The sequence below is a fragment of the Diorhabda carinulata genome, chromosome X (assembly GCF_026250575.1).
Source record: "Diorhabda carinulata isolate Delta chromosome X, icDioCari1.1, whole genome shotgun sequence".
Classification (NCBI taxonomy): Eukaryota; Metazoa; Arthropoda; class Insecta; order Coleoptera; family Chrysomelidae; genus Diorhabda; species Diorhabda carinulata.
In genome coordinates, this window is record NC_079472.1 from 39,402,046 (window position 1) to 39,426,218 (window position 24,173).

General features: G+C 31.9%; 1 protein-coding gene and 1 non-coding gene across 3 annotated transcripts in view; both read right to left on the bottom strand.

Annotated features, from left to right (window-relative positions):
- The window catches only part of LOC130902217 (CUGBP Elav-like family member 4), a 1,507,660-nt gene that overhangs the window by 1,034,063 nt on the left and 449,424 nt on the right, over positions 1–24,173 (bottom strand). The window lies entirely within an intron of this gene.
- On the bottom strand, positions 2,476–2,582 carry LOC130902814 (U6 spliceosomal RNA). The gene has a single exon (XR_009060470.1). It is a non-coding gene; the product is annotated as a U6 spliceosomal RNA (small nuclear RNA).

Here is a 24,173-nt window from a genome sequence, read left to right on the forward strand (position 1 = left end):
TAGAGGTCGTTTAGAACAAAATATCACGGTAGTTAGTGAGAGTGTAACAGTAAGGCCAGAGACGTCAATCAATCGGACACAAAAATGCTCACTAAAGATTTACAGCTGCATGTCTACAACATCCAACTAACTCAACAAGTTTTGCCAGTAGGAACAGCGAAGAGAATTCAATAATTGGATCTTGATGAGGCCAATTTTCATCTCGACGGCTTCGTTAATAGGTGAAACTGATACAGTTGTGGCTTAGAAAATCCACGAATGATTCAATAGAAAGCAATGCATCGACAAAGAATCTCTGAATGGTGTCCATTATGGTCTAAAAGAATAATTACATTGTTTTTATTCGAAAACGAAGAAGTTAATGCAGTAAGAGTGGATGGTGAACGTTATCAGGATATTATAACAAAGTTTATTGTATCTCTTTTGGAAGTTATTGATCTTGATGACATGTAGTTTCAGCAGGGTGGTGTCACATGTCATACCGTCCGTAAAACATTGACGATCTTGCACGAGTTTGCTCCTAGTCGTCTCATTACCTGATTTGGTGACCAGGATTGGCATCCATGCTTTTGAAATTCAATGCCCTCAGACTTCTGGCTGTGGGGTTATCTCAAGTCACAGGTTTGTGCCAATAAGCTTGTAAACATTTAAACATAACATCTAAAGTAGACGCTGTCTCAATGAAGTACCATCAAATGTAATTAATAACGTTATTGAAAATTTCGTCAAAAGAGCAAAGCTGTGTCGATCGTTTACAAGATATTTTGTTTCATGCAATATTCCCAAATGAATATTTGCTACATTAATAGATATTTTGTTACTTTCTTCAGAATACCATTTTTTATTGATTATTGAAATTTTGCGTTCTTATTGAAACACCATTTATAACTTGTACTAGAAGACCTCTAACTGTCCAAACGTTGATCCAGCGGTAGTTATAACTGGGTGGCATACGATCTCAAGTACGATAAATCGTATAGTGTGTTGCCCGATTCAAATATCAGTAGCAATATGATAAGCTCGAAGCAAATTAAAAGTTGAAGTATTCGATCACATGCAGTCAGCTCCAGGCTAGAATTCATCAACTCTCCGTTTAATTTCGTTGTTTCCGATTTGTTGTTCTTGTAAATTGGTATTAATAAAATGACAAGGGCGATTTTTTTCCAAATGTTAACAAGTGTGAACTGGAAGAGCATCTTGATCTAGAGGAGAAATAAAAGTTGAAGTATATCGATCGTGGTTAGAAAACAATAATATCATACAGTAGGAGAGAATGGTAGTTATTACATTAATTCTCATAATCACCTCAAATTTCTCTGTTTAATGTATACAGCAATCTATTACATATTGAATATGAATGATGTCGGAAGATATTTCTTTATTTTTACACTCCCATGCAATTCGGTACTGTGTTCCTACTCTTTGCTTTGTCTAGAATTTTGTGTATTCTTTGTAGAAGGTCTCGATTTCTAAATTTTTGAGAAAATACAATATCCGTTAGAACACCGTATAATGTAATGATCAGAATAACCTAATTTCTGTCTCATGCAGCATTCAAAATTTAATAGTTGCGGCAATGAAACTAATTCAGAGTCTCATTTCAATGTGACAGAGGAGAACGATAATTTAATGAACAAGTTATTTAACTGATTTCATTAACTACTTTGTTATATGTCCTATTTTCAAAAGCAGATTATTCTTTCGAATTATATCAATGACAATACACTGTTACAAAATTATTTCGTCTTTTGTGAGTTTTTCCAAACGTGAGTTGTTTCACAAATTGAACAATGAAATTGATACCAATTTTTTAAGTGAGCATCTATATTTCCTTGATTTTTGAGCATTGATGTTTGATTGAATAAACAACTCAATCCTCCTTGTGGACTATTCATGATAAGGATCTCTTAATTCATCAATTACTTTCATGAAACTTTTCATCTGAAGAGCCTGCAAACACATATAAATCGACCTAAAATGTCGCATATTAAGCAGATGTGATGTGATGCTATCAAATTTATCCCCAATTATATTGATTCTTACCAAAATGGTCGAACAGCAAGTTGAACTTTTTTTTTATTACAAAATTAACATTATACAGGTTATTAGCGACTCAATTTTTTTTTTCAAAAGTTCAATGTTAGTATTTTATCTACAGTTGAATCAAATTCATGATGAACAGATGGACATTCTGCAATTATGTGTTTTATAGTCAATTTGCAATTGCAGTTGTCACATCAAATAAGTAGCGTATCGCCTAGATGGAAACGCGTTAGAAGAGCTTCATCTCTACGATTTTTCAATAGCACTGACCACGATTTCAAGGAGTCTTTCAATTCACGAAGCCTGTATGTGGACATTAATCATTCATTTATTTCTTTATGTTCTAGGGTTGATTTAATATCGGCTCTAGTTAAAAAATTCACGCATTTCGACTAGGTCCACCTTTTCGTTGCAGTTGCTGCTTAATTCCTTAAAAATGTGAAACGCTTCACGATATTCCTTGACATACTTACGCAGGGGCCATACTCATATTCTCTGAACCGTTTCAATTTCAGTATATGTACTGCCGAAGCAAGTACCAAGCTGAACTTGTAATTATCAGCTCGTAACGACAAATACCTATATGAACGTCTTGATTTGAGGTCTCTTCTAATTTGAAATTAGTTTTTTCTTATAATTTTTCAAAGGCAGATGAAATTTTGACCGGTTGAGATCTTTATCAGAATCGAGAGGATTTAGAAACAAATAAAAAGTTCTAAGAAATAAGAAATTAGGAATTCTTTTTATATAGTTATACATATATTTATGCTTCTAAATGTGTAAATGTCTTTAGGACTCCTCCGATTTAAGTTAGTTTCTTTTATAATATTTTAAAAACAGATGGAAATTTAACGTTTCGACTTCTTTTAGTCTTTTACAAAATATGATATCGACACTGACAATTTGCGTATTCATATAAATCGATAGATCACCTACATCATGAATATCAAAATACGAATAAAATGAAAATAGAAATTTGTTCTAATAAGAAAAATCAATCAACAGTTTTGTTATTCCAAATAGTCCGGGAGGTAGCGTTATAGTTGGGCAAATCATTTTATACACTTTGAATGATATTTTTGTTTATCATTTACATTTACTGGCACAATTATTATTTTTGCGTATATCTAAAATAGTTTTACACTTTTGTATATAACTGTTATAATTCGAAGTATAAGATAATTTAAATATTAAAAAAATGAAAAATCATCGTCAGCTGATTGTTTAAGGAAGTAAAGATTGTCAGTTTATTTTTCAAAAAGTCTATGCAGTTCTGAACAAACTTAGAATCAGGATATCTCTGACCCCTTAAATTGGTTGAAGTTATTGTATTATCGTATGAAAGTCACACATTTTTTATTGAATGTACTTGTTGATTTTCACTTATTATTAAATTCGTAGTGATTCCAATATGAATAAAAGTAGTTTAGTAGCAATTCAAAGTGTTCTACATGAGAAACCAACTATTTAAAAACAATATAGATTTCATAAGAAATTCAACTGCTACCACTAACTAAGTAACAATTCAGAGCATTAGAAAAGAGCTAGATTTTGAATATAGAATCAGTACTCTTGAAGAATTAAAATTAATGTAAGGAATAATGAACAACTCAATACTTCGTTGTAGCCGAATCTGTCTCCACATACTAATACAAATTATCAAAATATCTTACCTTTTACATATTGAATGTATAATCAGTATTGCTGTAACTAATACATGAGGGTAGTACGATATGCTGTATCTAGAATTTCCAATGTAACATACAACACATAAGCTGAAATATTATTTTCTTGGTTCTTAGCAAAATTTTTAAAATGCGTTCAAAAATATCTAGAATAACACATCAAACTGTTCTTACGATAGACAGCAATAACAAGAGTGCTATGATGCAGACAACATTAAGGTGACAACATCAACGTGACCAGTGAAAAAATAAAAAAAAACAACAACCACAACAACAAGGAAAATTGCTATTTTAGTTCCGTGAGTGATATTTTTATGTTAGATGATATTTTTCTGATATCAATATATTCTAATTTTCAAAATACTATGTTCTAAATTGAGTTGATATAACGGAACTTTTGTGGTTCTCTAGAATTCTTATTTTCCATAAGTTTCAACTACATGACATACTATGAAGCAACTATTATAGAGTTGCTTCATATAGAAGCTGGAAATTCTGATCACTCATTGATATGGAAAAAATACTCCTAATCTTAGATGTCTGGAATTAGAAATTCTTTAGTCTGCTGTGTCTGTGAAAATTCGGAAAAAAGTCGTGAATTATTTTTTTAGACACTCTATTTTCAGCTATTATCACTCTTATGACATCGTGTTAAAAAGTAAACTCTTAAATACAATTTATGACTCAATGTATTTCCTCATTCTGTCAAATTATCATTTGATATTCGACAATTTCCAATATATATATATAAATATATATATATATATATATATATATATATATATATATATATATATTATATTTATATTTATATTTATATTTATATTTATATTTATATTTATATTTATATTTATATTTATATACCTTTCCAAAGAAATGGATGTGTTGAAGTGAAAGTATTATTATGTATATTTATTTATTGTAATGGTTTACTTCAAAATACCCAATGAAGCATTTTCTAGAAATATCCAGAAAAGTGCTATGGGTTAAACTGAATTGATATAAAAAGTGGAAATGTCGGTCGAAAAGCAATTAACATCACTCACGGACACTAATTGCTAGTGAAACATAGAAAGGAAAATAACTGAAATTCAAAAAACGAAACATAAGAAAACAACGAAAAAGTAAATAACCTATAGGCCAATCTGAGAAATATAGTTAAAAAAGTATACTAACATGTACAATTAGTAGAAGAAACCAAAATGAACTTTTTGATTTGATTTGCTATATGATAATGATAGGATGTAAACTGATATTGATATTTAATGTTTTGTAAAAGGACAGTAACTTCCACTATCAGTGTATGAGATGTCGCAATTAAGTTTCTGTGTCCTGTCGTCCTGGCAAAGGGTTTTCCCCTTCTCAAGCTTAGAGTTAAACCTGAAGTCAATTGCACGTTTGTATCCTATGTATTGCCCGCTTTAACGTGCAAAGCGATTTAAAAAAGGGCATGAATAAGAAAAAGATCTACCTCCTTAATAAGATCCCCTTTCCACTGTTACAGATGCAAATTAGATTTGTCTGGAAATTAATTATTTATACGGTATTAGTGAAATATCTACGAAAAGACCGCCCCAACATGTTAATCATGGATATAACTGGGAGAAATATTTATGCCAAAAATATAGTGATATATGCGTCAGGTGATCACTAGAAATCAGCACCCTATATTTTATTATGATCCTGAGACCTATAAAGCGAAAATGTTCAGGATCAATATCAATAATATCATTTATGTTTATCATTTGGATTAGCTAAGATAAGCTGCAGCCTGTACAACGACAACGCAGGAGCTCATTCTTTCTTTATTACTCTTTCCCGTGTATACTATATCCTAATTATTCTACAGACTGGCCTAATAACTTCAAGGGCAAAACAAAATTAGGAAAACAGTGAGTTGCGGAGTGGCCCAGGGATGGGCCTAGGCCGACGTACCACAAAACCACCATTTGGGGGCAAGACAGGACCGGCCTGAGTCGCCAGTGAGTTGGCGCTGCGGTCAGTCCCTGTAACAGATAAAACTAGTCAGTTGATGATGTTCACCTGCAAGATATGTACATAATTTGTATACATTTTATATATATATATATATATATATATATATATATATATATATATATATATATATATTTCTATTCATCCTAATAATTTTGGAACGTCAATCTAATAGAAATTTAAACATGTCATAAATCATTTGAGCGATCTTAATGCTTTATGTACTCGTCATAACTATATTTTTTTTAATGGAATTCTTTCACTTCTTATTTTATTTAAACCTACCCCGACTTCATTTGAGGGGTTACGAATAATTTTAATTAAAATGATGGTTGAATCTCTACACAACAAACAGTTGACGATAACGATGTTTTAATTGAGAGAGTAAGCAAAAAATGAAGTTTGGCGATTTTTTTAACAAAGTATCAGCTCGATTTCCCCACTATTCACAAGAAACTACTATATTAGTAAGAATATTTGTGATTGAGGTTTTGTACTACGAAATGAAGCTACAAGAGTAAGACAAATCAAGTATCCTGATAATCTGCTCTATGTAAATACATAAAATAATTGATGACAAAGTTTTTAGAAACGGAATCAGTTACCAATACTACTTACAAAAAAGAAGCTACGGTACTTATCGTTTTACGTAGAAGTCAATATTTCAAATTTCCACGCCATTAAAAGACTGAATTAATGGAATGGATTTAAGATTCGATTTAAGAAAATGTAGATGCTATGTATATAACTTTGCTGGTGTTTCAACGGGATGAGGCACCTCTACACCACGCTCTCAAGGTACGACAATTTTTGAATCAGTACTTTTTGTTAAAAACAGGGAATCTAAGGTGAAGTCACTTAGATTAGCGAGATAGGGTTGTGTCATAATATTCTTGAAGCGTTTCACATATTTGAGAATACTATAATATTTGTATTGATGAACAAAATATTTTGGTGATACTGAGTACATGAGGATTTTCTTTGAATCATAACTTATATTTGCATATAGTGAACTTGACATCTGTTATTGAAGAATTCATTAGGATATTTCTTCGTATATTGATACATGCGATAATTTTTAATCGTGAGATACAATTTTCGGGCACGCGAAAGATAACCTGTTGCAAACTGACAATTTTATTTACTTTCCTTTCACGACATGTTTATTCCTGAAATTTGTGACATATTCCAAGAATTTTGAATGACAATATACAAGTATTCAGTGATTTTTAAAAAAGTATAGGATTTGATTTTGAATAAAAACCAGAAAAAATTTGGAAAAATTGACGTAATGTTCATTGGAATCGATAGAACGATCAGTATAATTTAATGTTTGAAGATGATTTCTTGCAAATTTTGGCCGCGGCTCCGTTTTAGATAGCCCATGCGCAAGGTCCATTTTTAGCATACTCTCTCCAAAATATCGGCCGGAATAAATGCTTCAATATTGGCTTCCAGTACGTCAATCGTTGCTGATTTATCTCTGTATACATTAGCCTTAACATAGCCTCACAAGAAATAATCCAGAGCCGTTCAATCACACGATCTAGGCGGCCAATCGATGGGCCCCAAACGAGGGATGAACTGTTCACCGAAGACAACTTTCAATTTGGCCATTGTATCGCGTGCCGTGTGGAATGTGGCATCGTCTTGTTGAAACCACATTTCAGGCATATCCAATTCTTCCATTTTAGGCAAAATAAATCGTCAATCATCACATGGTAACGCTCGCTATTCACAATAACGTTCTAGCTATCGTCGCTTTTGAAGAAGTACGGCCCGATGGTGATACCGGCCCATAATCCACACCAAACAGTGACTATTTTGGGATACATTGCTAGCTCTTGCAATGCTTCTAGCTAGTCTTCACTTCATATGTGGTAATTTTACTTGTTGACGTATCCATTCAACCTAAAATGAGCTTCGTCGCTTAACACAATGTTTCTATATAAAAAGTGGATCTTCCTCCAAATGTTAGACGTTGTGGGAGAACTTGTGACTTCAATTCTTGCACCAGCCGTATCTTAAAAGGTTCAAAACCCAAATCCTTTCGCAAGTAGTGAAGTAACAGAAACAATTGCTGCTAACGGCGGCGAATGGACATTTCACGGTCATCAGTAACACTGGCTCACAGTCCTCACTGTAAGTTTGTTTTTAGTGGTTTAATATCCAATAGTGTAAACTGGGTTCGAAATTTAGTCACAAGTTCCTGTAGAATGCCCGATGCACTCTCTTAACCCAGTATGAATTTCGATAGTAAAATTTAATAATTTGTAAGGGTTGTTTGTTCGTAGGTCGATTCATTATTAAATTATAGACCAAACTGAACAAGTTTTACAATTACACAAGACACGATTCACGCGTGATCTGTCAAAAACTGTGTTGCCAAAAAGATACCAGCAAAAAATCACTCGTTATAAGTTTGAACATACATATTATATAGATAGAAATATTTATATCAATTATGGTCATATTTTTTTTGGTGTGATTTCATTTATTAGATCTAATTATAGACATATATTAAGAGAATATACTTGTACCTTGTATTTTGAAGATTAGATATTTATATTATATTAAAATAGATGAGAACAATTAAAGCAGAGTGGTTGAAGAAATTATATATGAGTATTTTATGAAAATATACGGTCAACATCTCCGTGATTTGATGTTTTCGACTATATTACTTTCACATGTATTTGTGAAAGTAATGTGTATGGACAGGACCAAGCGGATAAAACGAAACTGAGAAATATTAAAAAAATCTACATAAATTACGAGGGTGGATTTAGAAGGTAGCATATAGTAACGTCTTCGTCTGGTGACAAAAAAAGTCATTTGCTGCCAGATTTGGTGACCACGATGGGTGTTTAACCAATTTGCGAATTTTAGCCATGGCCTCCACCGAAGTGTGGGAAGGTGCGTTGTTCTGATCGACAAATAGTGAAGAGAGAAATTACACTATCGTGTAATTAGCAAACAATGATACATAATACTCCCCTCTGAGTATTTTATCTTCTTAAGGATACTCGATAAACATAATACCATGACTGTTCTAAAAAAGGTCTATATCAATTTTCCGGCAGATCAAACTGTCTTTACGTCCTTCGGAGGAAGTTTTAAATTTGCAATGAGCTGTCTTAACTTCTGGATCCATGGGATACAGTTTCGTTTCATTTTAGCTGCTCAAAATTTTACGGTTGTAGATGATGGTGCAGATTTTCAGTAGACAGACAGACTTCTCTTCCATTTACGTAGATGTATTGCCTTTTGAAAACAAATATTTATTGACAGTTCAATTTTCAGAAACATGTCCACAAAGACTTAGTTATATGCTGTTCAAAAAGAACTAAGCGTCCCAAATGATAGTTAAAATCTGCCCAAATAACATATATATTGTCCTCCAGAAAATTAATCTTCAATTCCTGTCATCTTATCTATTCTTACGAAATCGTCCTCGCCATGGTCTGCGAAGCCGAGCCTGTTTGGTTATAATGGAAGTCTAAAATTTCTCGAATACGTTAGTTCGCGTTGCCTTTCATATGTGTTCTATGAACAGCGGCGAGTAAAAATTATTATTTTTCAGAACTTAGTTCCGAGAAGGTTTTTTTATTTATTTATTTGTTTACTTTCTATAATTTTCGAGAAATTCGTTTCGGGTATATAAACTTGTTTGTTTAGCAGCTAGAGCAGTTAGTTTAAAATTAAAAGTCATAATGAATGAAATGAAATTGAGAAGTAATCATGGGATTTAGATGAATTAGAAAAGTAATTATAAAAATAGTAAATAGGTAATTACATAAATACAGATTAGTTAATTATTATATAAGTCTAGTGTAATTTTAAATAAATTAAGTAAGTGAAAGCCAGTGGGTATAAATTCACCTCACCCTTGAAAAACAGTTTATATAAATGAGGAAATAAGAAAAATATTACACTATGAAACATTTCAGGTCATATAGCTATTTATTACTACATTATTACTATTTATTATTACATTATCCTGAATTGAGATGTGCAGCTATCGAAAAACGGAATTATAATGATAAAATAATTCTCATGAAAACTATAACAGAAAACACAAAAACTTACAGGAAAGTGAAAAAACTATTTGTAGAAAATAATGATAGAAGAGATGAGATCATGTATGCTCAATTTAATTTTTCTAGCATTAGGATTTATTCTCCATAATTTCTAGGTACAGATACATTACTATTTCTTATTGTAGAAGAACTTTTGTCTATTACTTCTATGCTTCCCTGAGAATTAGATATGTTCTTATATTGTCCTTGAACTTATTTCAATTTGAAACGTATTTGTAGTGTACGACATGGGCCTTGCGGAACACCAATATATTCAATATCATTCAGTTTCGAGAAAAGTGTATATGAAACAGTGATCGCCCTTTTTCTGGACGAATAAGGTTCGCTACAATTAAATGTACCTGAGCCTGGAACATTTTTTAATGGCATAAATTTTTGCATGAAATGGGGACGAATTGATACATACATTGTTATGGTCTCAGATAGACAACCATCCGACTGTAATAAACATTGATATTATTGCTACGGGTGCATGTTCGGAGCCTTAATTAGTGGGTGATTTATACCTCAGTCCAGTACATTAGTCACAATTACCATAACACGACACACCTTGTATTTGTATGTGCTACTCTGCCGTGCCTTGACGTTGACTAGAACGAAATCTATAACAAAATTTATTTATCGATTTCGTGTGACATCCTATTATCCCATACCGTTTCACTTTATAAATAAATGAAATTAGTTCAAGAGCTGGCTGGCCTATCGAGTAACCTAATGTAGTATTTTTTAAATGATACTACTCACTGTCACTATTAATTCATCCAAATTAGACATTTTCTAGAGAAATTTTCCTCACAGCAACGAAACCAGTCAACTCCGATGTATTTTGGCCGCCTGAAACCGCAGTCTCGAAAATCACTCTTTCTTACTTATTTCACTATTTTGCGAGAAAACTATGCGTCCCAACGTAAAATTTAACCCAGAGGAGATGTAGATAATTAAATTTCTTCAAACTTTGCCATTGAACATTTTGTCGTACGTTGCATAGTTAAGCCGCTAGAAGGGGCGCAGAAGATTTCAACACACAATTCTTGCATTTTCTGGAAAACTATGCTTTTTCGGGTAAAATAGTGAAAGTTATAGTTGTAGCATACAAAATTCTCGACAACTTTTGTCCGAAACTTTTTTCTGAATAATGCATATTTTCCCTGCTAGGGAGCGCGAAAAATTTTTGAAAATAAGTTTTTCCGATTTTTCGGGAAAACTGTGCGTCGTGAGGAAAAAATAAATGGCAGCCTTATAGAGCATTAAATTTCGTACAACTTTTGTATAAAACATTTTTTCCAGTTTTGCTTAGTCTCTCCGCTAGAGGGCCTGGAAGATGGATTAAAAAGTTGTATAGCACAGGACAACTTTTGTCCGAAACATGTTTTTGATTAGGGAGCCGCGCCAAATTTTCAAAAGTTAGTTTTTCCGATTTTTCGAGAATGTTATCTGATACGTGGAATGTATTCGACAGATTCAGGATATATAGAAAATGCACTAGAAGTTTCTAGTGGAAAACTAATCAAAATTTGGGAGATATTATTCTTTTATCAACAAAAAATTGAATGTAATATACAATAAAATAACTATTGATGCAAATATTGTAGATAAAGTACATCAATGATCCATCATCAACATCAGAATCACTTTCTTCTTCTTTGCTAATGGGTGCCATTGCTGTTTCTAACTCTGTAATTGAAGTTTCGAGCTCTTCAATCTGGCAATCATAATCCTCAATATTGCTAGATACATTGACTTTTCCACAGTTCATGCAATTAAGTCCCTTACATAATTTGTTACATTCTAAACCTAATACCACGTAAACATACCCCCAGAACTCCACGAATTACCAGCCGATTGTCTTTTGAATATTTCTCAATGAACATCAACAATAAATTCGAAACCTGCAATTGAACCTGTTTTATATTATTTATAATATGCATAATTACGAATGCAACCTGAATTAAACTAAATTTTCTATTCCACTAAATAACATACCCGTGCTGGAAACACAATATTTCCATAAGGATCCGCAATGTCATGACACAGAATTTTGGACAATTGAAGTATGATTCAAATAATAAATGTTCCAAACGGAATCTTTTCTTCGGATATTAAGCGAAACAGACATTCACACAGAGAAGATACTGACAGACATTCCGCTCCCCATTCCCCCACATTTCAAAAGATTTGAGAATGCCGGGGACATCCCAGCTATCTTCTGCTTGATGATGCAGCTTCCGGTTAAGCAGAATTGAAAATATTTTAGACAAAAGTTGTGCGGAATTATATGCTCTATAATGCTGCCACTTTTTTCCCTGATTTTTAAAAATTTTACGCGGCTCCTGGGAGGGAAAGAATGTGTTAATTAGAAAAAAGATTGGAAAAAAGGAATTTTGTATGCTACAGCTTTGCCATGTACTATTTTCCTCGGAAAAGCATAGTTTTCCAGAAAATGCAAGAAATGAGTTTTAAAATCTTCTACACGACCTCTAGCGGTTTAACTGAGTAACATTCGACAAAATGTTGAAATAGTGAAATAAGTGCCGCCTCCCTATTTTCGAGATTGCGGTAACTCGAATTCGGTTTCAGACGGCCAAAATACATCGGAGTTGACTAGTTTCGTTGCTATGGGGAAAATTTCTCTGACACAGTGTTTTTTCGTCTAATTTGAGTGGACTATACTGAGAAAAATCATTTAGTGCAAGGGCAAATACGGTGCATAACATTGCAATATTTTCTCAACGGTACATTTTTTGGCCAACTCTACCATTCGTGTAACCGCTTGAAACTGATTTGAAAGTTTAGTTTCGAGTGAGTGAACAATAATCTTTTTATGATTATGCCTCGTTAAATTTGGTGCTAAACCCATGGCACAATAACTTTTTTTTGTTACGTTACCGTACCTATCAAGGAACCGCCTCAATCTAAAATCAAATTGAAGTTTAAACATTTCTTATCAAGAAAATACACACACACACACACACACACACACACACATATATATATATATATATATATATATATATATATATACTAACCTTCAAGATTCAAAGAGAGCGACATAAAAGGCAGCTTGACATGATGCAAGACAACTTGCAAGAATTTGAACGCAATTTTTTTTTTAAGTCAAGATATTGAATAGATCAATTTTGCACCTCGTTTGACATTACCACTACCCCCACTAACAGAAATTCCATAAGTAAAAAAATTCCTGACGTCAAATGTTGTTTAATATTTTGTGACAGGTTTAAAAAGAAAATAATAAATTTAAATGAAATGTTCAAAAACAGGGGTCAGTGAATAATTGGCAATAATGATATCAGCGGCTGCCTCTCTTTTGTAGCCTGATGAACAGGTTGGTTTTTAGACGGAAAGTAACTAGACTTCTCCCTAGAATTGCAGCTTGCACACCAGAAAAATAGAATCAAATCGATAATGTTGCAAGTGCGAGATTTTGTATGAAACAATCAGTTGAACTTTATATGCGCATACTTTTGATCAAGAAATATTGCCTCTTACAAGGCATTCCACGTTTTATTACATCATGTCAAGCGGCCTTGAGTCTATTGAAAATGTACATCAATATTTCTCTCTTCACTCACAAATAGTCATATTAATGTTTTCAATGGTTACAGTGAGTAGTATCATTCAAAAAATACTTCATCTGGTAACTCGATAGGCCAGGTTTTTGCAGCCAGCTCTCGCTTCAATAGTATGACACCAATTAAATCGATGTGTTTCGAGATAGTTCTCGTGTTTTTAGAGTTTTGAAATGTAATTGTACACACAATAAAACGTAACTGTTATAATTGGAATGGAGATATTGATTAAAATACCAGTGACTACATCTATTTGAAATATTTCAAATATCAAGTATAAATTCTGTTTTTACATCGTACACACTTGAATCATTGCTATGTATACATTATGATTGACGCTTCTTTATTTAAATTATTTAATTTCATACATTTTCAAAAGTCTATTCCTACTTTTTAAAAAAACGTACTTTTTATAGAAAAATGTGGTATGTTATTATCCAATTTTAGTCTTTATCAGAAAACACTCCTCACTTTTTCAAATAAAGATTCAAAAGATTATTAAAATGATTTGATGATGATGTTTTTTGTGAGCAATAGAAAGTTTTTCACTTAACAGTGCAATATTATAAAGATTAATTAGTTTAGATGTCAAATTTCATCTAGCATCTGTTATATGTTATATGTATTTGGTATTGCATCCTATATCAATTAATTATAACTGTAGTTAGCGTTTTTATTCAACAGCAGAAAATACAGTAAAGCCCAAAATTATCGTCAATGATTTTTAGTGATAAGCATTCTGCTCTTTATCGTTATTTTCAACAATGAACCTAAAGTTCAAAAGGCATTCAGTTGTAACGGTTGAATTCGATTGAACAATTATAGTTTATAACTTTTTATGTAAAGCCATTGTTGCCAAATTTCAAATGTTTATTATAACTGCTAATGGTTATGCTAGGTTCCTGTACGTTTCAGGAATTGAATAAATCATCTTTCAAATCTGAAATTATCAATATAGTATTATTAGAACTAGTTCTTTTCAATCAAAATATAAATTTTAGAGTTACACAGATATTTAGAGAGTGTCTGTAATTTAGGATAAGTTATACACCAGTTTTTTTGAAAATAGCCAAGATACTTTAATAAGATTTTTCTATCGTTACTTTTTACGTACCAATAATCAAATACTTAGTCAAAGAAACTTTGCTTCCAAAATTTTGTCAAATAAGATCTGATGATTTAGATCCAGGGATCCCGCTCATTCTGTAAGTCTTCTTTGAACTATTTCTTTACCTAAAAATAATCATGAACCGGTCTTTTGAAACAGGAGTAACAACTTGTGGATATATCCATCAGACATACGAGGTCTGACCATTAAATAACGACATTGGTTACAAAAATTCTTCAAGAAAATTAATCCAAGAAAAGTTCATAAAAAATCACAAGCGTACTATAGAATCATTTAATAATAATTATTGTTACGGACCAGTTCCCGAAAAGGGTCCTTAGGCCGGCCCTGTCCAGATAGATGCTATGGAATTTTAATATTCGGCGATTTCGCGCGGCGCCTTTCATATACTTTTTATAATTGGAGGGCGCGACTTTTGATTTTTTCTTTTATAACTTTTCATTACAGCAAGCGGTTAATTCACAGTATTTCTTTTAAATAGTTGCTAGGAAAGTCTATTTATTGATTTCTTTCATCTCTTTTCGTTCTAGAGCTTTTTATAATTTTATTCAAGTATATAAATGATTTGGGTAATCACGGGTTAGTTAGTTTTCAATAAATAGTCGTCGTAGAGAACAGAACGAATTAGCAAAATAGTCAAAGAGTTGAAATAAATTATTTGAGTGATAGTAACACGTGAATTATTAATTTAGTGTAGTTATAGTGTGTGAATAAATTGTGAACGTAAGAGACTGAGTTTACTAATTCACCCCTCGAATAGAAAGTCTGTAAATAAATGCGAAAATATTATATTATATATGAATTATGTCAATTATTGTAAAATAGCTTAAAATTTCAACCAAATTGTTTTAAACGGCAAGTTCAAGGGTTTACTACAGAATATTTTCATTTTTTTAATTATCGTCTATGGAAAACGATTTTGCTTATAAATAATATGTCAAATTATATAATAGCTCTGTGCTTGCTGATTCAGGTTAACATACCATTATTCATAACATGGAAGGTGATTGGATGTTTTGATGCTTGTATACTATAAGGGATGTCAATTAAAGGGATGTTAGTAGTTAGTGGTATTAACTAGTTGAGAACGATTTTCAGCCCCAGAGCGATAGCTGTTGATAAAATAGGAGACTAGTGAATTTTTCTGCTACCTGCATAATTTATTTTTTGATTGTTATAACTCAATTTTATACTTTTTGTATGAAACTGTGGAAAGCTTTAACCAGTTTGTCTATTATCATAGGCATTACTATTGTATAAATAACGTTAAGTTGGCCGTTTATTGTCATAAATTGGATAAGTTGGATATGTAGTATCCAACGCGTACAAATCTTTTTGACAGTAAAATTTTTATGCAATACTAAATGTATGCGATTGGAACTAATGCCCAAGTATACCCAAATTTCACGGTATGTCACATGACAATCTTGCAATAACAGTTAATGCACATCATAGATGTTTTCTGGCAGAACAGCCGATTTTGGAAGACATTCACGAAATTCATCCTGTACCGACTGACTGAATTTGGAAAACCAGATTCGAGATGGTGTTTCATCACCAAAAGTCGAAGCGAATTGATCGGCACTCTGTTGTTGGTTTAATCCACGTAGAAAGTCGTAGAAAATATTTTTGACCAAGATGAATGTTTTAAGTATCTTTAAATAACTCAAATAGCACTTGTACGATAACACGTTCTGAGTAAGTTGTACAATTAAAAATGTTAAACATTATGATGTAAATGTCAGATTTGACATATTCCAGTGGTGTTGCCATATCTCCAAACTCCAGTAGCTACCCTCGTACAGACGTCATCTTATCTGTGGAATGCTTGAAGAAAATCTAATCTACAATACAGAGTAAATGATATCAGAACGAAAATTTTGTTCAGAAGATATATTCTTTACAAGGAATTTTTGGAGAGATTTGTTGCTAAGTAACATTCTATCAACAAAATTTTATATAGACACATGTCTTATTTATTCCACATTATTGAATAGAAAATATGAACCATATATGGCACATAATTAGGAAAAAATTTACATTAATGATATATATGAACTCAAACATAATTTGTTCAATATTCTCAGCTCCATTCTTGGGTGGCATTACCACTACATAAGAAGTTTAGTTGTCAAAAATCAGTATATCGAGTAGTGTTCTAGAGTTCTAGAACATATTTCAAAATAATGCAGCTTTAAATGTAATAAGCACTTAATTGTATATTCTTTATAGAAATGAAAAGTTGATGACTACATTATTGTTCATTAACTGGATGTTCAGGAAATAGTAGAGCTTCTATGGATCCCCAGATATAGAAGACAATGAAATTACCGGTGACCTGGTCAGGCTTGATACCACTCAACTGGTAAAAGGACCCGAACACGCAGGATATAGTAACATCTTAAGCTGTAGAAGAAAAAAAAAAAAAAGAAAGGGAACGGCGTTAGATCAACTTATAAGTGGCGACGATAATACTACATTTGGACAGAAAGAAATTTGATCTAATGTCAACGAAAGTTGGTTATCACAGATTCATCACAAGCTGGACGCCGATCTGGTTTACCGAATCAGTGTGAAAGAGGTGGAAACAACAATACACACCATTTGCAATTATCAAGCACAAAAAGGAGAATCCTAAGATTTGAACTAGTAGAAGAAGAAGTAGAATTGTGGTCGACTTAAAGCACCGAGAAACTATTTCATTCATTCAAATTATCAACTCCTACAGGGCATTTAATGATTACTTATATGAAACTGGATATACCGTTTTTTACTTTTAATTGGAAATCCTCAGTTTGACGAAAATTCCAGACACAACAATCGATGAGGAATAATCTAACGTGCCGCAAGAAGCAAATAAAAAATATTGGAGAAATATGTATAATAACAAATCCAAGGTTTCGGAGTTTTTTTTGTTAGATAGATCTTTCTATCTACATTTCTTCATATATATATATATAAATATATATATATATATATATATATATATATATATATATATATATATATAAATTAGGTAATAAAATACCTGTGGCAACTGGTATCAGACAAGAGGATAGCCTAAGCACAATCCTGTTCAATATCATAATGGACGAAATCATCAACAAAATAAAGCAAGCCGGGAGAGGATACCGAATGGGAGACAAAGAGATAAAAATAATACGCTATGCTGATGACGCAGTAATCATCTCGGAAGACGAAGATAACCTACAGAAGCTCCTATATAAATTCCAACAAATAGCGAACACGTACAACATGCAAATATCCACAAAAAAAACAAAATCTCTCACAATATCTAAAGATCCAAGAAGATGTAAGCGATCTACGATCAGAGTGTAGTCCTTCAAATATCTAGGGACAAACATAACAAGCGAAAGAAATCTAAAGAAAGAAGTAAAAGCACAAACAACGAAGGCAGCATTAATATCAGGATACCTTAGAGATTTAATTTGGCGAAATAAATACATGAGCACAAAATGTAGAATTAGAATATATAAAACTTACGTAAGGCCGGTCATGACATATGCAATAGAAACTAGAGCGGAGAACACAACCACTAAACGGCTCCTAAGAACACCAGAAATGCGAACTCCGAGATCACTAACAGGACATACGTTACTCGATCGGAAGAAAATGAAGAAATAAGGGACGTGTGCGATATTCAGGATGTAGTAAGATGGGAAAGGAGCCGCAGAATAGAATGGAGAGACCATGTTGACAGAATGCCAAATGAACGGTTAGCAAAAATGTTCAGCCCTTCTATCTCCTTCCAAAATGAAAACTTTTTACATGCTAGCTTTTATCTGTAAGTTATGTAATCTTTAAGCAAGATTCACTTGAAATATTGAATCGAATTGAAATTTTTTAGACTTGTTTTAGGTAATACATACGATATATTTGATTTATATTAAAAGGATTTACGTAAAAATAAGCCTATTTGTGCTGAATATTTGATTTACGTTACATAAAGTATACTTTCATAAGTTCTTCAAGGTATAGTAGGTATTGTTCCATTTTCTCCTCGGCATTGATGTAAAAAGCTTTTCTACATATAGCTTTGTGGTTATTTCCCAACGTGGTCGACATTAGCATTCCGTACGGTTTTCAGCCATATAATATTTAAACAGAGTGCGGTTTGGTTACTCTACAAGATATGTAAAGCACTTATTACAGTTACTTATGACTGGTAATATGACGACCTCTGTAAATTTCACAGAGCCGCGATTGTTTTGGGCCCTTGTGAAATATATATTCCCAGAATTTTTTGGATAAAGTAACATTACGAGGTATAAATTAAAAGTTCAATTTGGAAAATAGTGATGTAAATAGTAGATATAACATGAATCTAGAGCTAAAAAATAAAATGAAAAATTTTGATTGAATTTTTTTCATTTCTAATTTCAAAAACAAGTTATCGTATTAAGTCTTATCTTCGATAGTATCTATATTATTCACGATAGTTTATCCTGACTTGTATATAGAAGTGAGGTAACTCCAAACATGTCAAAAAAAAGGAAGACCAAATTTTAATATGCTAGAGCAGAGTTATTTTTGAAAAAATATGACCCCAGTAAAATTGGTTCTTTAACTGAATTTCTCTAATAACAAAGCATCGACGCTTCATCTTTGCCACCCTGTCAAAATGACCAGAAGCAACATTTCTTACGGTCTTCTTACATTGCTGATATTTGGATACATTCTCATGAAAAAAATCCTTTTTCTCCAGACATATACGGTTTGAAAGAAGAGAGCAGCAAAAACGTTTTTCATTGGTTTGAAGGAGATCAACTTCCAGAAACGGTTGATGATATCAAGGAGAATGAAGATGTCAATGAACGTTATGGTTAGTTTTACATTCTCATAATTTGCTTAGAGAGCTGATGTACAAAGTTCATTTTTCAACTTTTTCAAATTGCAGGGGGAGATGACTAGGGAAGTCAACAGAAAGCAATAGGGATCAGCTGTGGTAGTTTGCTACTCCAATTTCATATTTTTAGTAAAAAAAATGTACTGCGTTTTATGTGTTATTTTGAAACCATCTGAAAAAGTCTAAAAAAAAATTTCATTACATTGGTCATTTGAATATAGTTTCTGTGCTACTCACTTGATAAGTATTGGCACACACGAAAAAAAAAGATAATAAAATCATTACAACAGTAATAAACAAGCTGAAATAAGAGTATTTCGTATATTTTGATAAATTAATTAATTAAAATAATGAATATCAGGCTGAAATTTAAGTATCCGATAATTTATAGCGTATTTAACAAATTCAGCCGGTAATTCACGAGAAGAAAGGATTTCAGTTGTGTGATCAACGCTGATACCAATGTACCTACGCGCGAGCACTCATAGAGACCTTCAGCGGATCAGCTGAAGGACTTTCCGTCACCCTACATGCAGCTGAAGCTTTTTTTGTTAAATATTCAATTTAATCTACCATATTATTTAGTTTGAGTCATCTCGGAATGTTACACCTGGATCAAACGGATCCTATTCTCTCAGGACAAGCAGAATTGGGTGGAACGGAATAATTAGTTGTAGTAGATGCAGCTGGCTTCCGGACTATAAAAAATATATTGTTTTTGTAAGTTCTTGGGGTTTGATTCGATACTGAACTTAGAAGTGCTTCATTTTCTATTATCTCTGAAAATCTGAATAATCAGTGGTTTATTCGTGGGTAGAGGGATATTCAATAAGATTGAACATTGTGATGATAAATAGATACTTAGCTTTTGATACATTTAGAGGCAGAAAATTATCAATAATATTGAAAACTACATTTAATTTCAATAATATTTGAATATGGAATTCCTTCTATTTTAAAATTTTACTGATATGATGGGACGATTCTACAAGTCTGTGAAAATGAATGTAGTTGTTTTCAAAAATGTGGAAGAAATCGAATCTATGACTAGAATTTCTTCACGACTCTATATTTTTCTATAATGCATTAATTGAAGAAGAAGAAAAAAAATGATACTTTTTCGAAATTTGGATGATTTTGTTCTTCTTTTTACCCTTCATTCAGAATTATCTATTTTCTCATTAGAAAGTATTTAGTTCAAAATTTTGTTTCCATCTTAAAACAATTGGCTAAATCTTTACTCAAAACACTTGAGCTTCAATTATTAATTATGTATTCGTTTGTCATTGGTATTTTTACTTCCTGGTGTCAACTATATAAGTTATTCAAACTTCACGTAATTATTGTTACGAACAAGTTTGCTAAAAGGGTCTTTATGCCGGCCCTCTCCAGCTACAATAGATTTTTATATTTTAGCGATATCGCGAGGCGACTTCATCTTCTTTTTATAAATGGCGAACGTGCCTTTGATATTTTCTTTTAGAACTTTTTATAACAGCAGGCTATTTATTTACGGTATTTCTTGTAATTAATTCCTAGAAAGGTCTTTATTTATTAGTTTTGTTTCTTTATTTTTCTATATCTAAAAAATTCTCTTAGGATGGATATACAAATAAGTTTATGTAGCGCAGTGGGTTATTTAAATAGTCGTAGTGAAAAGAATGAATTAGTAAAAGTATTCGCAGAAATTATTCAAGTTTTATTTATAAGTACCCCACGAATAAATACGTTACAATATATTCTAATACAACATATAATGCTGTAAATTTCATACCATATTCAAATGAGCACATCCAACTTTACCAATGATATCTACATGAATTGCTCAATTTCATAAATTTTTATTTAGGTTTGATATTTTCGTTGCACATATTTGGCACCCCAAAAATAGAAATTGCTTTCATAGATCAGCTCCAGTTTTTAAATCATGACATATGTGCAATATTTAGATCTAGTCTCATTCCGGAATTTCTTTTTGTCTTGTGAATTTATAATTCTATTGCTATTCTAAAAGTTGATTATTATATAGTTATTGATAAGCTTGAAGTACATATTCAAAGACTACAATTTTTTTATTTTGTTCTCACAACAATTACCATATTGACAAAGATTTCCTTTGATTTCGATACCCGTGTGATAGTATCTATATCAAAGAAATGAAGTGATCATACCGAAAAAATATTCATGAAGACCCTGCTGTTATTATTAAGAAGAGAATATGCCATCACAAAGCGTGTTTAAGAAATAAATTTTTTCAATAAGAGGTTATTCTCAAATTGAAAGATTCACTCACGAACTACAGTTAAATTTACGCTATGATAAAATAGAATGTTTTACGTCAGTGAGTTTTTTCCTAATGAATTGAGCCAAGTGCTTTTATTGAAAAGCACAAGCCAACATATATCAGAATATTAATCGAAAAGACGAAAGATCTTTCGTGGCAATACGTCGTCAGAAAATGTAGTTTTGAGTTAAAAAGTATGTTTGGTGATTACAATCGTAATTGTTTCAAATTAAAACTAATTTATTTTTAAATCACGCACAATGAATAAATTGACAGATATGCCAGTAATAATTTGAAGAATATTCATATCAGTCTTAGTTATTATATTCCGTCATATTTATTTTCTAAGTTTAAAGCAGATTCATAGACAGTTTTCTATATATACAGCTTAATATACAGTTATTAACAAATAAATCCAAACTCAAACTAATCAAGACATGTTTGACTATATCTTAAATGATACGGCAGTACAACATTTTTTATAGAGTTCGATTAATTTACGATAATTATTTCCATATCAACAATAAAGAGGAGAATACATAATGATTACTGAAGATCCAGGCGAGATTTATGTCAGATAAGTCTTGTTAAGGATTGTTTCCAGAGAATAGACAAGAGCAAAGATAGATAAATATATTGACGCCCTCGCATTATTGACCTCTCAAACAAATTTACTCCTTTTACAGAAATCACAATTATTGTGAAGACAGGAATTTCTTTTAATGGAAATAACATAGAACAGGTATTACATACTGTTACAACTTATGCTGCTATAGGCACTTTTATTGAATATAATGGTAAAATAACTCAAGTTGCGGTGATTTTAGAAGAAACAGAAAATTAAGATTTTTTCATATACCGCTTCCACACAGGTCGCCCGTCCAAGTAGGAGTGTGCTTGGCATCCATTTCAAAGAGCACTTGACGCGACCAGGAACTATACAGGAGCTTGGAAATCTTCCACAACTTCAAGCATAAGAAAATTTACATGTTAGTTGAGAGCATACCAAGAATATATGTTACTGTAATACGGGCGCATTGAGTTTGCCCAATGTTCTTATTGCATTTTCTCATAAATCCTTTCATTTTGAAATTCTATACAAGAACTTTATTCAATTTTGAGTTATATAGTATAAGAAAAAAATACTTCATGATTATTTTTTTAACTTTCAATAGTTAACAAACTTATTATACTTTTCAGAGACAATCGTTTTCGGAAAGTATATTATACACTCTCGTATACATTTTGCACTCGCTGTATGATGTAGTCGATATTCGATCGAAGATGTGTACATGAATTTAACTGAAGTTTCTATCAAACAAACCCTTTTTTCCAAGCCACACCCAAAATTTGATATTTCTCTCAACCTTTCCATATCACTGAATATCTTCAAGTTATGTCTCCTAAGAAAGGAAATATTGTTACAAAATAAGAAAATTGGTAAAACGCTCTCGTGTGAGCAGTGAATATGTAGATACTCATCCAAGTGTATACGATATTCGGTAGTAGAGGTCCATTCGAGGATTTTCAGATTCCATTGTGCATGTTTTATTGGAATATAAATAGGGTGTGAAATGGACTGTTCATATTAGAAAAATGAACAGAATGTTTTTGATGTAAAGTAATATGAATTTTCCAAGCATATGCTACATTGTTGATTCAAAATTTATATGTTAGCTTTGTAATTTATTTGAATTTTTCGAATAAATGACGATAAACTTTTGTTATATTGATTGTCAATTTTTTCTCAACGGATATTTTTTAATATGGATCTGCAAAATATTGTTTAAATAGTGAGAAATGATATTCGTTTACGACTCATTTTAAACGAATGAAGCAAATTCCTATAATTTACATATGAACTATGCTTGAAATGGAGCTGAAACAGATTAATTACAGTGGGGATAACTGGCAGTTAAATACTGAATTGTCTTATGAAATAAAAGAGAAGAAGACAGCGGAGAAGGAAGCATCCTCAATTTATCTTGAGGAGACCACAAGTAAACTGATCAATATTGGAAGAGAACCGTGACTTTAATAAAAATCGAGATAAAATTAATGGAAGCAGATACATCGATCTCATGTCTTTCCAAAGACCAACTCGATTTCCATTATAAAATAGTTCAAATAATAGAAGACAAATTATTTGAGAGACATGGAATTCATAGTACCCACCTCCAACCGTTTACGTATCCACAGGAATAGATAAATACGAACTATTTCTATTGGCACATCTGAAAAAGGCCTTGTAGTTTCCGCCATTCCTCTACCAACAAATATTATGAAAACAAATACAGAAACAGATCAAATATTCATATGGGCTCCGTCGCCATCGTATTTATTGTAATAAAATATATAACAAGGTGAGGGAATAGTCATATATGTGAGTGAATTATTACTTTTTTCCACGAATTCCTACGAGTAAAGAAAAAGTTACTTTACTCACGAGTTACATACAAAATTTTTCATATGTATGTCCGTTA